The following is a 17,825-nucleotide window of genomic DNA, read 5'->3' on the forward strand; positions in this document are numbered from 1 at the left end:
TTTATCATAAATGAATGCTAGATTTTATCAAATTGGTTCTTTTAACAGTAAACTAGGTGAGCAAGATTGGGAAAAGGGAAAATAGGAGGCTGTGAGAGATGATAGTGGCTTGGACCAGGATGTTAGCAGTGAAATGAAGAGAAATGTTCAGATTTTAATTGTAGTTTGAAATTGGGACCCATAAATTTCCTGAGACTAGCAGTGGGATATGAGGGGGGAAAAGGATAAACAATTACACAACTAAAGTTTAAATTTCTTAATATGTACTGTATAATATAATAGTCAAAATAAGATATCGGTCTGTACTTTAAAAATATTTTTTGAAAGGGATACTTTCTGAGTTCCTGTTTGATCAGAATGTAGAGAGCATCCAGTGTATCTCCCATCCTGATGTGGGAGAAAGAGATGTGCATTAGTTTCCTAAAAACAAAATACCACAAAATGGGTGGCTCAAGACAATAGGAATGGCCATGCCAGCGTGGCTCAGTAGTTGATCATCAACCTATGAACCAGGAGGTCACAGTTCCGTTCCCAGTCAGGGCACATGCTGGGGTTTCAGGCTCGATTCCCAGTGTGGGACATGCAGAAGGCAGCCAATCAATGATTCTCCCCTCCCTTCCTCTCTGAAATCAATAAAAAAAAAAATATTTTTTAAATCCAGAAATGTAGGGGGGAGGGGTCAATTGGGGGAAAAGGAGACCTATGTAAAACTTTAGACAATAAAAAAAAACCCCACAAATGTTTTCTCTCACAGTTCTTGAGGCTAGAAATCAAGCCATGAGCAAAGCCATTCTTCCTGTGAAAACTTTAGGAGAGGACCAGTCCTTGCCTCTTTCCAGCATCTGATGGTTACCACCAATCCTTGGCAATCCTTAGTTTGTCAACACATCACTCCAGTGTCTGCCACCATCATCAGATGGCATTTTCCCTGTGTGTCTCTGTCTTTGTCCAAATTTATCTCTTTAAGGACACCAGTCGTTGGCATATAGCCCACCCTAATCCAGTATGACCTCATCTTAACTTGATTACAGCTGCAAAAAACCTATTTCCAAATAAGATCATATTCACAGTTTCTGGAAAAAACTTTCAGACAAAAGTTTTGAGGGTTGGGTTTTGAATTTAATCCAGTCATTCCCAGGGCTTATGCAGAACATACTGTAAAGTTATTTAGAATGGAGAGACATCCCGTAATACCTCTAACTCTCTATGAACCTTTCTGTAATGTTAATGCTATAAGGGTATATTCTTTCTTTATAATGATAATTAAAGAAAAGTTACATGATCTACCAAGTTCACTGCAAAGCCAGGACTAGAGGCCAAGCTTTCTTATTCTAAGGAATATTTTTTAAAATACATTTTTATTGATTTCAGAGAGGAACGGAGAGATAGAAACATCAATGATGAGAGAATCATTGTTCGGCTGCCTCCTGCAAGCCCACTACTGGGGATCAAGCCCACAACCTGGGCATGTACTCTGACCAGGAATCAAACTGCAACCTCCTGTTTCAGAGGTAGACACTCAACCACTGAGCCACACCGACTGGGCACTAAGAAATATTTTCATGGTCACTGTGGCTGAGAAGAAGGTGAGACCCTCCTGGCTAAGTCTAAAACTAATAAATAAAGCAACCTAGTTTTATAAATTCCTTCACATTAACCAGGATATTTTATCTATTATTTGTTCTACTGAGTGACCCTATTCCCAGGAAGGTGGAGACCAGGCAGATTAGGCTCAGGCTTCAGTTTATATCACAAATTAATAAACTGAATTTGAGGATACTGTTCTGGCTTACTAGAAAATTAAAAATTAATCATCTATTTGTTGCTAGAACTGCCATAACAAAATACCATGAACCGGGTGGCTTAAACAACAGAAAGTTATTGTGTCACAGTTCTGGAGGCTAGAAGTCCATAATCAAGGTGTCAGTGGGGTGGGTTCTTTCTGAAGGCCATGAATAAAGGGTCTGTCCCAGGTCACTCTCCTTGGCTCATAGGTGACCATGTTATCCCTAAATCTTCACATCATCATCCCTCTGTATCTATGTGTGTTCAAATTTCTCCCTTTTATAAGCACGCCAGTCCTTTTAGGTTAGGGCTCACCCTAATGAGCTCATTTTAACTTGCTTACCTTTATAAAGAACCCATCTCCAAAAGAGTTCACATTCTGAGGTATTGAGGGTTAGTGCTTCGATGTGGATTTGGGTTGGGGGTGGGAAAGACACAATTGAACTGTAACAAGCATGGGAGGATTTAGAGCCATCTTAGTCGTTCTTAGGGACACAAAGGTTGACTCCAGGTTCACACTACCAGTGGGCTGCCGCCTCAGTTGTCTGCCTGGGTCCCTAGCTGAGTGCCCAGGGTGAAGGAGGTTTTTTTAAGACAGTTCTCATCGGGCCATAAGGGACAGGCTTCTGCTTGCAGACTACCCCATAGTGTCTGGCCTGGATGAGGGCTCTGCATCTCAGCCACTCAGCAGAGCAGCCCCACCTTGCTCTTCAGTGAGTCAGCATAGCAGCTGTTCTGATGTTTCCTCCAGTCCCAGCATGGCACCAAGCTAGGCCAGAACGGACTCTGGTTCTGGTGTGAGAAGAGGCTATAATAATGGCTTCAGTTTAGGATTGCTTTTGCTTTGTCTTCTGAAACAGCAAATAAACCTTGCAAAGGCTATACCTGAGATAAAGAAGGGAGCCCCAGCCTCAGTGGTAAGATGGCCACAAGGTCAGAGGGACTCAGACTGTGGGCAGCCTCACTGCCTGTACTAAGATTAAAGGTGTCATCACCCAAAAACAACTCAGACCCATACAAGGGCATCATCTGTCACCCTGCCGGTCGGGCCCCCTTAGTCCACTGCGCAAGCTCCATGCCTTAATTTTGTTAAAGACTCCTCTACCCCAGGCAGTGATGCCTGGAATTTCTCTCTTTATAGGGCATTTGGGGGAGTGCTAGCCAGTGGTCTACCTCAGACAAGTCCACTCCATGGCTTTCCCCAGGGATATAAACAACTCTCTGTCATTCATAATAACAGGGCAATCAATGTGCATTCGCTTACTGGACGGCCGTTTTCCTAACACAGTGTCTTTAAACACCACAGCAAGCCCTACCACTGCTGCTCATGGGGCACCAGTAACTCATCTTGGCTGGTCTGTTACAGGAATACATTTAATTTTGAGTCTTGAAGATGTGATTGAACTTTCCAGAGCCTGATGACCCTCAGATACCTGATGCCTTGCAGGGCTGAAAGCTCAGACAGCAGCCAGTGACCCCATCAGGGTTCAGGCATATGCTTTGTAAAGACCTGCATTTCTTTTATTTTTACAGTTTTGCCAATTTTATTAAACCAATAAAATTCCTACTAATAACAATGAAATAAATGTTTGCAAGTAAAATGTTTAACAAAACCTATTCTGTACCTATAAATTTTCAAAATGTCATAAAAAGTGCAGCTATGAATTGTTAACATGTACACAGTTCCTTTATTTCAAATGTGTTTGTCTTGACTCACTAACAGTTCCTTCTGCATCTGTTCAAATAACATTACCCACCCCTCCATAAAAAAAGGCATTAAAGCACTAGAATATTACACATACACTGATCCATTCCGGTCAGCTTTAGTCAGAGTTGTAAAATCAGCAGCATAAGAAAAATAAAACCTAGTTGTACATACAAAAAGCTTCCATGGGTTCTATAATCTCCTTAACTACTGACTCATGTGGAGGCCATAACAGTGGAGAAGGCTCATATGGGTAACTACCTCAGACTACAGCTGCAGCAGAGTCTGGTTCGCCAGAACAAGTTTAAAGTGGCTGTTTTTCAAGTTTGCTATTTTTGGAATTGAAACTATAAATATAAGTGCCATTTGACAATGCAAATTGTGTAAATCCTAAACTGCATCAATGATCTATTTGATAAAAGCTTATTCTAATGGAAAACCCTATATAGTAAGAGAGTGATATATATATATATATATATATATATATATATATATATATATATATATATATCACTGCTATATATATATAGCAGTCTTAAGATCATCTGCCTCACATTAGTGCAAAGTCACGTGCTTCGTAAAAAAACACACCACACATTACAGTAACAAAGCAAAGGACTACAAAGGCAAAACATCACAGCTTCTGATTACATTGAATAAAAAGGACCAAGGAACACAAAAGATAATTCTGTATTAATACTGATGAGTTAAAGAACTATAATAGACATTTCACAGCATGCTATATATATTGCTCAGCACTTAAGGATAAAATGAAGTCTAAATTTGAAAGTCAAGAAGTTGGCAATCTGATCTCATGTGCAATCCAGCTACAAAGTCTTAATATATACATTCATCATCCAGCTACCCTGCAAAATCAGGACTTAAAAATTAAGATTTCAAGTTCAAATCCTATTTCATAAGCTAAAGGATACATCCAGTTCTTTAATGACCAGAGGACGTATTTCCAGGTTGGAAGGAGCTAATCAAGTAGCAAGGCCATGTTCCACGTCGACCTGACAGGGTCCTTTCTGACCTTGCTCAGACTGTGCCTGTGATGTCACTCTTCTAGTAGCACAGAGATGCAACACTGGCTGTGGTTGCTTTTTCTGTCTGTCCTATCTTAGGTTGGAAAGAGTAAATGTGAAGGGAAAGAGGAAGGGAAAAATTGTATTTTCTTTCTAGGAAGATATGTGAATGCAAAGGAAATATCTGCCTTAGAGTTCTTATAACTTTCCTTGAGGCACAAGGGTACCATTTACCTCTTACATTTTTTTTTAATATTTTTTAATTGATTTCAGGGAGGAAGGAATAGAGAGAGATAGAAACATCAATGATGAGAGAGCATCATTGATCGGCTGCCTCCTGCATGCCCCTTACTGGGGATTGAACCCGCAACCCAGGCATGTGCCTTTGGCCAGAATCAAACCCAAGATCCTTCAGTCAGCAGGCCGATGCTCTATCCACTGAGCCAAACTGGCCAGGGCACATTTTATTTTAGAGAAGCAGCAAAATTCAGACAGTAGAAAACAACCTCCACGTTACAAAGGAAGGCACTTGCTACCCAGTTGATGTGTTTCCTTTAGCCTACATTTTGATTCTTCGTTACAAGATTTAGAAGCCAGTTGGAAATTTGTGCAGACTGATTAAGAAAGATGTACAATCCATTTCATTCAGTGTCATGATGCATACATCTAGTTAACCAGGGCTCGTACATTTGCTTCTAAGAGGTTAAATTGAGGGGTAGAAGAAAAGAGACTGTTTTTGCAAATTTATATACCAAAAATCATATTTGTTACATTTAAACTTACTAATGTTTGGTACTGTCCTATGAGCTATAAAATGGGGTGTTTGTTCTAAATGCTATTTTATAGTATGCATTTCATTATTCCAAAATTTCCACAAGCACTGCAAAGAATCAGATATTCTTCCTTCCCCCCACCTCTTATCTCCTTTTTCAATTCTGTACTTCATGGCGGTGCAGCCATGATGAATGTAAAGCTAGAACAAATACTTCATGACTTGTGATTTAATAAAAACCATTGCTTCAGTCTCCATTATTGTCTCATTCCTTAGCGAGGCATTGATTCATTCCTGGGCCCTTAAAGGCATTTACTAGACTCTGCTGTCAGGTTGGGTTGCTCATGAATGGGAGTGGAAAGCATCCAGATGCCACCACTGATCATAATAATCGATACTGTCAAATAGGTGGTTCGTTCGTCCCCAGGTCAGACATCCACCTATAGACAAACCCGCCCAATGTTAGAACCCTGACAAGTTTTCCTCTGGTGACACCGAGTACACCCTGGTGGCAGAGGAAGAACTGCTGTGTCTTGCTCTGCATTTCCTGCTCCTCACAGATACTGTCTGGATGTACCTAAGTGCAGCCAGGAAGTACAGACAACAAAGTCGATACATTCCCTCTCCATCCCATGGGACGTTTCCCCCCAGGAGAACAGGGTAAGCCTGGGGGTGGCCTGGGGGTGAGAAGCTTAGTCTGACCCAGGAAAGCTTCACCAAACTCTCACGCAGCCAATTTTGTGGTATTTTAAATGTTATAATCCAGTGGGCGCCTGTGATCCAATAGGACCACGTAACCATCATTTATCATACATCCTTCTATTAGACGTGTCTCAAGTCCCAGGTGCCACCACATTAATCACCTGAAACCGCCCGTTTGTATGCCAGAAACCCCCAGTTACACTGAAGGGTTATGGATCTGTCTGGACTCCTGGGGAACTTTCACTTCACATTCCAATAACTTGGACTAATACCAGTACTTACTACCTAATACAGACCCAAGTTAGAATGGCAATTTAATCACTTTAAAATCCTGTTAAATGCTAAATTATGCATGGTAGAAATAGTTCGATTTCTGTATCATCTTTCCTAGATAATAAAAGGGTAATATTCAAATTGTCCCCTCGACTGGGAGTTCAGGGGACAGGGATGGCCTGCCAACGGCCCTCTGTTCCTCCCCCACCGCCAGCCCCAGCTGGCCTGGCTGATTTGCTCCAGGGCGGGCCAGCTGGACCCCACCCATGCATGAATTTGTGCACCAGGCCTCTAGTGTATAAATATAAAGATTCCTACTTTGTTAGAAGGCAAAAATCTTCTATGATTTATTTAAACTATGGAAGTAGTATTACTGAGCAACAGAGTGAATCCATGAAAAGGCTGGATCATCTGAACTTATAGGCTCTTTGGGGATGAGGTGGACAAGAGCAAGACATTTTGGCAGCTGAGAAAGGTAGAAGAGTCTGGGACAGATGGGGTTGCACTTGGTGCTGCATAACATCTGGTAGGGCATCTGGAGCAAGGATTAGCCAAAATATAGTGGGATGGTATGGTGATTTAGAGGAAGTTGGGACGAAGTCAGATTCTTTTTTTAAAAATATTAAATCTTTATTCAGATTATTACAGTTGTTCCTATTTTTCCCCCCATAGCTCCCCTCCACCCGGTTAACACCCCACCCTCTGCCCTTACCCCCCTCACTGTCCTAATCCATAGGTGTATGATTTTTGTCCAGTCTCTTCCCGCACTCCCCACAGCCCTTTCCCGCCCCCTCCAAGAATAGTCAGTCCACTCCCTTTCTATGACCCTGATTCTATTATATTCACCAGTTTATTCTGTTCATCAGATTATTTATTCACTTGATTTTTAGATTCACTTGTTGATAGATGTGTATTTGTTGTTCATAATTTGTATCTTTACCTTTTTCTTCTTCTTCCTCTTCTTAAAGGATACCTTTCAGCATTTCATATAATACTGGTGTGGTGGTGATGAACTCCTTTAGCTTTTTCTTATCTGTGAAACTCTTTCTCTGACCTTCAATTCTGAATGATAGCTTTGCTGGATAAAGTAATCTTGGTTGTAGGTTCTTGCTATTCATCACTTTGAATATTTCTTGCCACTCCCTTCTGGCCTGCATAGTTTCTGTTGAGAAATCAGCTGACAGTTGTATGGGTAATCCCTTGTAGGTAACTGACTGTTTTTCTCTTGCTGCTTTTAAGATTCTCTCTTTGTCTTTTGCCCTTGGCATTTTAATTATGATGTGTCTTGGTGTGGTCCTCTTTGGATTCCTTTGGTTTGGGGTTCTCTTTGCTTCCTGGACTTGTAAGTCTATTTCTTTCACCAGGTAGGGGAACTTTTCTGTCATTATTTCTTCAAATAGGTTTTCAATATCTTGCTCTCTCTCTTCTCCTGGCACCCCCATAATTCGGATGTTGGTACATTTGAAGTTGTCCCAGAGGCTCCTTACGCTGTCTTCATATTTTTGGATTCTTTTTTCTTTTTGTTTTTCCGGTTGGGTGTTTTTTGCTTCTTCATATTTCAAATCTTTGACTTGATTCTTATGATCCTCTAGTCTGCTGTTGGAACTCTGTATAATATTCTTTATTTCAGTCAGTGTATGCTTAATTTCTAGTTGGTCCTTTTTTATATCCTCGAGGGTCTCACTAGATTTCTTGAGGGTCTCACTAAATTTATCGGCGGTTTCTAGAAAATTCTTGAAAAACCTTATAAGTGTGGTTTTGAACTCTATATCCAGTAGTTTGCTTTCCTCCATTTCTGTCATTTGTGACCTGTTTCTTTTTCTCCACATTTTGGCTGCTTCCCTGTGTTGATAGAGTGGCTTTGTGTGCTAGGTGTCCTATAGGGCCCAGTGGCTCAGCCTCCCGAATTACCTGAGGTGGACACTCTTGTGCACCCCTTTGTGGGCTTTGTGCACAGTCTTGTTGTAGTTAAGCCTTGATTCTTGTAGGTTTCACTGGGAGGAATTGACCTCAAGGCCAATTGGCTATGAGAATCAGCTGTGTCTACAGTGGGAGAACATCTGTGCTGGAGACACCCTTCTGGGGCAAGACTTGCTTCAGTGGGGCTTTGGTGCTCACTGAGTCTTAACCCTGAGTGTGTCCCTTATGGATGTGAGGAGTTGTAATCTGGATGGTCCCACTCTGACCACTGGGTACACTGGCCCTTGGATCTCTAAGGAGGTGCTAATTTAGCCTTTGCCTGAGGCTACCCAGCAGGAACTATGGAGAGATCTGCAGATTCCTCTTCTTTGGGGTTTGGAGGTGCCCAGATGAGGCCCAGCTGTGAAGCAGTGCAAGCTGCTGTGGGGCCTTGGGCCTTCTTTTGGAAGTTCTGGGTCTCTTTGACCCAGCTACAGTTTGTTAGATAATTTTCAGATTGCAAAGTGCCAGGCCTTTCATATGCAAAAGCCTCTGCCACAGCTTGGGTGCAGTGGAGCAAACAGCTATGGCTGATCCTCAGTCCTACCCTAAGAGGCCCCGTGTCTCAGTGTCCCAATAATCACTGCAAGCACCTCAGAGAAAGCCGCCCTCAAGTTCTGACCGATGCCAGACAGTTCATTTTCTCCTCGTATAAGTCTGGGTCCCCAGAGACTCGCCCGGAACTGGAGTTCAGAGCAGTCGGGAGCTTGAGACTCCCTCCCGATTGAAAAAGACAACCGTGTCCTCAGTTGCCAGCCCTTTGCACGTGCACCTCCGTACCTCTGCACTTTACTTCCACACCTCCTCTGAGTCTCAGTGTGCTTTTCTCTTTCCTTCTAGTTGTAGAATTTCCACTCAGCCAGCCTTCCTGTGCTTCTGGATGATGTCCGTTTTGTCTTTTAGTTGTATTTTTGAAGTGGTTGTCCAAAGTCAGATTCTTAATGAATGGAGAAGTGACTTGGAAAAGTAAATGCTGGTGACTACCAGCAGGTGGCTAGTGATGTTTGGTTTGGGTGTGAAAAGGCATTCAGATCAAGATGGGCTGAGGGAAGGGGAGACCTGCATATCTGACCTCCCTCCTTAAATAACCAGGAAACTGGACAAAATGGTGGCAGCAGTTGTTTCCAGACTGTGGACAACAGGCGCCTGGGCACTGCAGCTCTTGAGGGAAAGAATGTAATTATGAAATGGGTTCCTGGGCCCATCTTCCTTGGGACAGGGTCCTGCCAGGCGGGGGCTGAGGACAGTGTGCAGGTGGTTCTGCTGCACTGAGGGGCCCCAGAATTCAGGGCTGTGGAAGTGGCTGGGACTTTGAGGGTACAAATGAGAGCAGTGCAGGGGTGAGGGTGACAGGCTGTGTGGGAGTTACCCAGGGCCCAGCGGAGGCTGCTGCTGCAGGCCAGAGAGCAACAGTTACCAGGGCCACGGCCAGAGACATGGCCTCCAGCCCCGCAGAGTGCGGACCTTACTGAACACCCCAAGTATTCAGCTGAGACGCCAGAGGATTGTTTTTTCCCATTGATTTTTAGTGAGAATGGAAGGGAGGAAGGGAAAGAGAGAGAGAAACATCAATGTGAGAGAGACACATCGATTGGTTGCCTCCCACCAGGGCCCCAAGTGGGGTAGGGGATCTATCCTGCAACCAAGGTATGTGCCCTTGACCGGAATCAAACCCAGGACCCTTCAGTCCCAGGGCCAGCGCTTAGCCACTGAGCACCAGGCGGGGCAAGTCCTGGGTTTTATCTCCTAGTTCAGAGTAATCACCCCGCAGTGAACTTGGTTTTCCTGTCCCACATAGCTACCCTAACTATTGGTAATACCTTCATTTTTCTGCTTCCTCCCTTGGGGGAAGCGCCTTTCACTTGGACTCACTCCAAACTTGACTCTAGAAGTGGGCCAGCAACCCAGGCCGTGCGATCAGAGCTCAAAACCCCCTGCGCTCCGTGACCCCTGGGCCAGGCAGCACCCTGACTCCTCCGTGGAAGCAGCAAGGCTCCTGAGGCTGGAGACAGAAATGCCTGAGCAGTGTGAGCGCTGCCTCACAGAGAGAAGCCTGGGACAACTCGGGACTCGGGTGTGGAGGCCACACCACAGAGCAAGGACCAAACGCCCTGTGGACTGTCCCAGCCCGCTGGCTGGCCGCTGGTTTGCCTGCACGGCTGTGGGACGGAGCCCAGCGCAGGGCGCCCTGGGCAGATAGGCCACCTCGTGCTCCAGGGACAGGAAGGTCTGAAAAGCAAGTTCTGGCTTCTGCTGGAGGAAAGGGGTAGGGCTAGCCAAATGGGAACCCCCAAATCAGAAGGCTGATGCAGACACTAGGCAGCCACAACGCCCGCATATGTGCTGGACCAGCAGCTCTTGAAGTGGAGTATGAACCACTGGGGTCTAACAAATCTTATTTTCATATTTAGACTGATTTATCTTATTTTACTTTTGCCATTTTCCCTGTGTTGACATGTGCCGTGGTGGATAAACTGGTACCTTAGGATGAATCAAGACAGTGCCCCATCTGTATGCCTCACTGCCATACCCGGGTCAGGACCGGGGTGGGTAAGCCAGTTCCACATAAGAATGTCCTCTAAAAAGCAGTAAAATTCTGAATTGCATGAAGCCTTGACCCTCGCGCGTTTTCACGTTCTGTGGGACACGTTTGGAAGCGCATACAGCACCCGCCCGCCAGCCCAGGACAGCGTGGGGTCTCCTCGCAGGAGCTGAGCCAGCGGCTCAGCTCATGGAACACTCTTCATAGCTGAAAGAATGATCGAGACAACCATAAACTATGGAATTCTGGTTTGGCTTTTGGCAGACACTGACTACCAAAATGAATGAAGTGAGCCCATCTGTCCAAGGAAAATAACCAACAATACTTGCTGTCACTGATAAAATTCCAGCTTTTGCAGGAAAGTTATAATTTCAAAAGTTGTAACTGCCTGTGTTACTCTTTATTTTGTTTTTTAAAAAATTTTTTTTGCCTGTATTACTTTCTTATTGCTATTCTAATAAATGCCACAAACATAATACTCAAAACAATACAAATTTGTTACTTTGCAGTTCTGGAGGTCAGAATGCCAAGATAGGTCTTTCAGGGCTAAAATTAAGGGGTGTGTCAGCAGGGCTGTGTGCACTCTGGAGACTCTAGGGGAGAATCCCTTTCCTTGCTCTCTCAACGTCTAGATTACCTGCCTCAGCCCTCTTCCTGTCCTCAACGCCAGCAGCCTCGCTTCTTCCAATCAAGGCCAAGGCCTCTCTCATAGGGACACTTGGGCTACCTGGGCTCACTAGATAATCCAGGATCATCTCATCTTTACCTTGATCACACTGCAGAGATCCTTTTGCCACTCAAGTGAGGTCACATGCTCACAGTTTCCAGGAATTAGGACTTGACATCTCTGGGGGCCACTGTTCTAGCTCAGCAGCTTCCCAGTACTTACAAATTTTTCTGATGAGATTGATAGCAATCTTTTTAAATTTTTTTTTTATTGATTAAGGTATTACATATGTGTCCTTATCTTCCCATTCCCACCCCCCCCCACCCCCCACTCATGCCCTCACCCCTGGTGTCTGTGTCCATTGGTTAGGCTCATATGCATGCATACAAGTCCTTTGGTTGATCTCTCCTCCTTACCACCCCCCCTCACCTTCCCTCTGAGATTTGATGGTCTGATCGATGCTTCTCTGTCTGTGGATCTGGTTTTGTTCATCAGTTTATGTTGTTCATTATATTCCACAAATGAGTAAGATCATGTGATATTTATCTTTCTCCATCTGACTTATTTTGATAGTGATTTTTAATGGATGTAATTATTTATATTGTATGAAATATGTCAATGTTTGATATATCTGTGAACCAATATTTTTAAGTGACCAGTGCTGATATTACAAAATTATGCATGGGCAAAGGGTCTACTCAAAGCACAAGATAGGGTAATGACTTTTTAATAACATTTTCTCCACTATTTAAGTCATTATGTGCATGACAGAAAACACAGGAGGCAAAGAGCACACAAATCAGCCATAATCACAAGTTGTTCATGATTGCTGTTGCTTCTAATCCTTGTGTGAGAGTACTTCTAGCTACTAAGCATACGTATTCATGTGGTTGACATGTGTATCATGTTTACTCACATATCATGAAAATTGACCAATTTGAAATCCCAATGCCATGAGTATTTTATAAGCACAAATATAATACATGACCTCAATCTGGAAAAAAGTGCAATCCTACCTTTTACAGAGACAAATTTTTCATAAAAGAGCCTGGCCAGTATGGCTCCAGGATACCACAGTCTGATTCCTGGTCAGGGCACATGCCTGGGCTGCGGCTGAGTGAGTCTCTCCTGTGAACAGGTGATATTCCACGTGGGCCCCATCTGTGCGTTCCTCAGTTTGCAATGAATCTTATGGTCCACAGACAGAGGTGACTTTTCCAGAAAAGCCATAGAGAGAAAACCACATTGGGGATTGAGCCCACAACCTGGGCATGTGCCATAACCTCCTGGTTCACAGGTTAATATTTACTGGAAGCTAGTCATTTTAAAAAGACAACTAACAAATTTCAGACTATGGGACAAGGCTGTAAACAACCTTTTGAAGGAAATCACTTTAAAAAAATTTTTAAATATAACTATAACAACATTTTTATACCTAAATACTATTCCTTAATATTTACACTTGGTTGGTCTCTCTTAGAAAGATACTTTTTTACCCTTTTATTGTAAAATTAAGCACAAATATGAAAAACATACAAAACAAGGACATAACTTGAGGAATCTGAAGTGCACCAGCTTAAAAACTGAATATCAACCTATGAACCAGGAGGTCACAGTTCAATTCCCAGTCAGGACACATGCCCGAGTTCGGCTGGATCCCCAGTGGGGTGTGCAGGAGGCAGCCAATCAATGATTCCCTCTCATCATTGATGTTTCTATCTCTCTGTCCCTCTCCCTTCCTCTCTGAAATCAATAAAAACACATTAAAGAAAAAAAGGCAATGAGAGGAGCCTCTGGATTCAAGATAGCCTGCTAAGGACAAAATACTATTTCTTCTCCCACACGAAATTGTTAAACTGTTATTAGGGGATTACAAGGGAACTGAAAACTGATTGTTTTTAAAAATGAATAAGAGCCCCAGTGGTGAGCAAACACTGGAAATGTGGGGAGCAAGTGGAGCTTACTGAAATCTGAAAGGAAGTGAAGGAAGCCCCCCAAACAAACACTAGCAGAGGAAACCGCTAAAATAAATGGCCAAAAAGAAAGCTCCTCTGGCCATGGCCAGTGCTCAGTGGTTTGAGAGTTGACTTGCACACCGAAGGTCACAGGCACATACCTGGGTTGCAGGTTCCTCCCCATCCCCACTGTGGAAGGCAATCAATCAATGTGTCTCTCTCTATTATCACTCTCGCCAATCAATGTTTCTCTCGCTCTCTCTCCCCCCTCCCTCCCTGCTTCCACTCTCTAACTCAACCGAGGGGAAAAAAGAACCCTTCCCCCCACACCCCGCCCTGCCCCTCCAGTCCCCTCTACTCCAGTTCTTTTTCTGGGTGGAGCTTGTGGTCCAGAGTGGAGCAGTGTGACCCAGTCTCCCCAGTCTCAAAACCCAGCCCAGGCCTGCCCTCTGGCAAGTTAGGGCTCCCCTGCTCCCTTCCTTACCAATGGTCTTTTCGGGGAAGATTCTAGGTAGCCACCCCACACACTATGCTGAAGCTTGTCAAGGCCCATTGCGGTCACAATGTTTCCATTATCAATGTGTGGAAAATAACACATGAATAAAAATAATACATGCAATTATGAACAACACCGCGCTCTCCCAGCATGAAGCGAGTCTCCATCAGAGAGCACCAAGAGTCAGGCACAACCCGGCTCAGTGGCTAAGCACTGGCCCACGTACCCGAGAGGTCACCGATTCTATTCCCAGTTAGGGTGTTACAGAAGAACGGAGAAAAATGACTCTTAGTCGACCTGGAAAGATAGTGGATGGGGATAATAATGTGTAGGGAGATTTCTTGCAGACTGAAAGTATGGAGGACCTCCTGAAAGAAAAGATCTTTAGTCCAGTTACAGATGCTGTCAGAATGAGGGAGGAAGGGAAAGACCAGGTTATGTCCTCTATGAGGATCCTAATAAATACCTGAAAATGGCAAGTCAAACAAAACACACAACCATGAAGACAACAGACCGCACAAGACACACAACCAGGGTTAACGGGGTCCATAGACAGCTAATAATAACTTCAGCCTTAGTTCTGCCTCAGGTAGCTCACATTGGACTATGATGTCATAGGCAGGGACAGGACCCATAAATCTCTTCCACCCTGTGGAGCTGTAAGCCCTGCCTCTGGAAGTCTCCATCCACCAAAAGAGATAAGAAAAGCCATAAATAACAAGTTCTTTGTTCTTTGAAATTTACTGCTTTGCTGCAAATAGTTAACTTGAAAAGATTTCTCTCTTGCTTTTCTTACAAGCAATCTCAGAGCCAAGCAATCTTGGAACCTAGCCAGCCTTTGTTTTCTCTGGGAAAAGCCCTTCCACAAATTCACACCGTCAAATCTACCCCAGAAGTTCAAAATTTCAATTTAATACAGCAAATTCACAACTCAGGGAGGGGAGAGCAACTGATAGACAGAAAATTTTATTAGCTAAGTGGGCTGATACTCTCCGTGATAGAGAGCAAACATCTCTGAGAAAAATAATTCAGCAGTGCTGCTTAAGACTTTTCCAGATTATCACGGGTTCAGCCTTTAATAAATCAAACATTTTAGCCAGACACATCAACAGAAATGCAGAATAAATCAAAGTAGCTTTCGCTTCACACAGACTCTCACACTTACATTTATACACCAGACAATCCGAGTTTTTAACTTCTACCAGATATTTACTCAGAGTTTAAACAGTCCACCTGATTCCTGATTAATTGCCTGAGGAAGCTATATGGCTTCTGGGGAGGTGATCAAGCTCCCCCTTCCACTCACTTGGAGTGGGCCTGACTTACTGGGGCCCCTACCTTACCAATTCTGTCGACAGGTCCAGTGGTGTCCGTCCACTCTCTCCAGATGCCGGCCGGGTCCTGGGCTGAGGCCTAGGAGCACCCAGAGTCCCTCAGTTTAATTCTGCCAAGATCAGCACTGCACGCGACTCCTGGAGGCCTGTCAGGCACCCCCAGGTCCCAAACCTGATCCACTCACCAGAGGCCAAAAGGCCAAGCATGGGTTGATATTCCCAGTCAGGGAACCAATAATGTTACGGAAGAATGAAGAACCAAGCAACGCTTAGAGAGATGGAGTTACATTTATTATTATTATTATGCACAGGCCCAGAGAAAAATGCCTCTAGAATTCTGGGCCAAGTCACACAGGAAGTTTCCAGTATTTATACTATACTATTTACCTTCTTTGTCTCCCAAATATGGGGTTTTCTGGTCCCCTTTGCAAGTTCTTAAAGAGCCCCTATGTGCTGCGGCTTTGAGACCTCAACCAAAGGCCTGGCCTGGTGCCAGCACTGATAACTTCATCTGGGGAAGGTTTATGGCCTCTCTGAAATGGGAGTAGTCTTATTTTCCTTATCATTTAAGCAAGCAAGCATTTACAGAAGCCAAAATAGCAGGGTTAAAATTTCAAACAGCAGTTTTTATATAAGATGGATGCTTCAAGGGCACCTACCTAGATTGTGAGCTCGATCCCCAGTGGGGGGCGTGTGAGGGGGAGCCAATTGATGTTTCTCTCTCATCGATGTTTATATCGCTTGCTCCCTTTCCCTTCCTCTCTCTCTAAAAATCAATTAAAACATCTACATATATAAAAGCCTAAGTGACCATCCAACCATTCGACCATTTGCCTGGTAGCTATGCTGCACAATGACCACCAGGGCGTCAGATGCTCCAACCAGTAGAGGGAGTCCGATTCCTCACAGAATCAGCCATGGGTTAGGTTGCTGCTGGGGCACTGTCGGCCCTGAATCTGCTTCACCCGCACCCCGGACCCAGAGAGGAATGAGGAGGGGACCTGATTCCTCAAGGAATTGGCGGTGGATTAGGTTGCTGCTGGGCACTGTAGGCCTCTCACAATCCGGAACCCCTTGGGGGATGTCGGAGGGCCAGTTTTGGCCCGATCCCCGCAGGTCAGGGTGAGGGACCCCACCAGTGCACGAATCTGTGCACTGGGCCTCTAATATTTGATGATAATAAAAGTCAGGACCTAGCAGGTTTGGCTCAGTGGATAGAGCATCTCCTGCAGACTAAAGGGTCCCAGGTTCTGTTCTTATCAAGGGCACATACCTGGGTTGCATGCTTGATCCTGGTTGGGGCAGATGCAGAAGGCAACCAATCTATGTGTCTCTCTTGCATCCATGTTTCTCTCTGACTCTCCCCCCTCCCTTCCACTCTTTCTAAAAATCAATGGAAAAATATCCTCGGGTGAGGATTAACCAAAAAAAAAAAAAAAAAAAAAAAGTCAGGTACCAAGTGTCAGTCTGGGAGTGTTGAGACATAGCACAATGCAAGTATTCTGCATTATTGAAAAGAAACCCAAATTAAGATTTTCTACTTTATTTTCTTTCTTTTTTTCTACTCTGTTTTTAAGAGTCCTACCTAGCCATGTTTGCTGAGTGATATTTATCAAAAATGCTGTAAAGAAACTATAAAATCAGCAGTGGATATTCTATTGAAATGTGTTTTTCTGGAATGCACTCACAAATACATGCTATGTGAAATACAAAGAGCACAAGCTGTCAATATGGACTATAAATATAAGGGTTTTGCTTGCAGAACTCAATCCAATCTCCAAATATGCAGCGTAAACAACTTGCTGCTGGTGACACCTTCATGGGTTTCACTCTCTTTGAATTACTGCTAAGGTTGTATTTAATTAGCAAAACCTGGAGAGCTATAGGAGAAACCATCCTATCTAATAATAGACAAACATGGTAATTGACCATACCTTCACTACGCCTCCCATTGCCTAATAAGCATGATATGCAAATTAACCGCCAACAAAGATGGTGGCTAATTTGCATACTGCAGCCAGATCCCGCTGCACCACCCCACCCGGGGCTGGCGGCAGCATGATCCCCAGCCAATGGCCGCCCCAGCGGGAGATCCTGGCCTGCCATATATGGGATGGGGTGGGCGGGGAGGGCGGCAGCGCAATCCTGAGCTGCTGCCAGCCCCAGCGCGGGATCCGGGCCTGTCTTGTGTGGGGTGGGGCGGGCGGGGTGGACAGCACCAAGATCCAGAACCACCACCCACCCCAGCGCAGGATCCGGGCCTGTTGTGTGTGGGGCGGGGTGGGCGGGGTGGGCGGGATGGACAGCAGCAAGATCCCCAGCCGCCTCCGGCCCCAGCCCAGGATTCGGGCCTGCCGTGTGCGGCCCAGGGTGGGCGGCAGCACGATCCAGGGCCTGCCATGTGTGGGGCGGGGCAGGCAGCAGCACAATCTGACTGGCCGCCCAACCCAGTGCGGGATCTGGGCCTGCCATCTGTGACCAGGGAAGATGGGGCAGACACCGCAGGATTGGGCTTGCCATCTACCACCAGGGGAGCGGGCCTAAGCCAGCAGGTGGTTATCTCCTGAGGGGTCCCAGACTGTGAGAGGGCACAGGTTGGGCTGAGGGACA

General features: G+C 44.7%; 1 protein-coding gene across 3 annotated transcripts in view; it reads left to right on the plus strand.

Annotated features, from left to right (window-relative positions):
- Positions 1 to 17,825, plus strand: part of LOC308520982 (tigger transposable element-derived protein 1-like) — a 38,599-nt gene that overhangs the window by 8,264 nt on the left and 12,510 nt on the right. The window contains exon 2 of one of the 3 annotated variants that reach the window (XM_081093700.1): positions 10,074 to 11,244. The exons of 1 other annotated variant lie outside the window; for it this stretch is intronic. The gene's annotated coding sequence lies outside the window, so the exon portion shown is untranslated. Of the gene's footprint in view, positions 1 to 10,073; positions 11,245 to 17,825 lie in introns of those variants that run through there. One more of the 3 variants, XM_081093702.1, reaches the window with a different exon arrangement.

This window comes from Myotis nattereri (assembly GCF_964212035.1).
Source record: "Myotis nattereri genome assembly, chromosome: 6".
Taxonomy (NCBI): domain Eukaryota; kingdom Metazoa; phylum Chordata; class Mammalia; order Chiroptera; family Vespertilionidae; genus Myotis; species Myotis nattereri.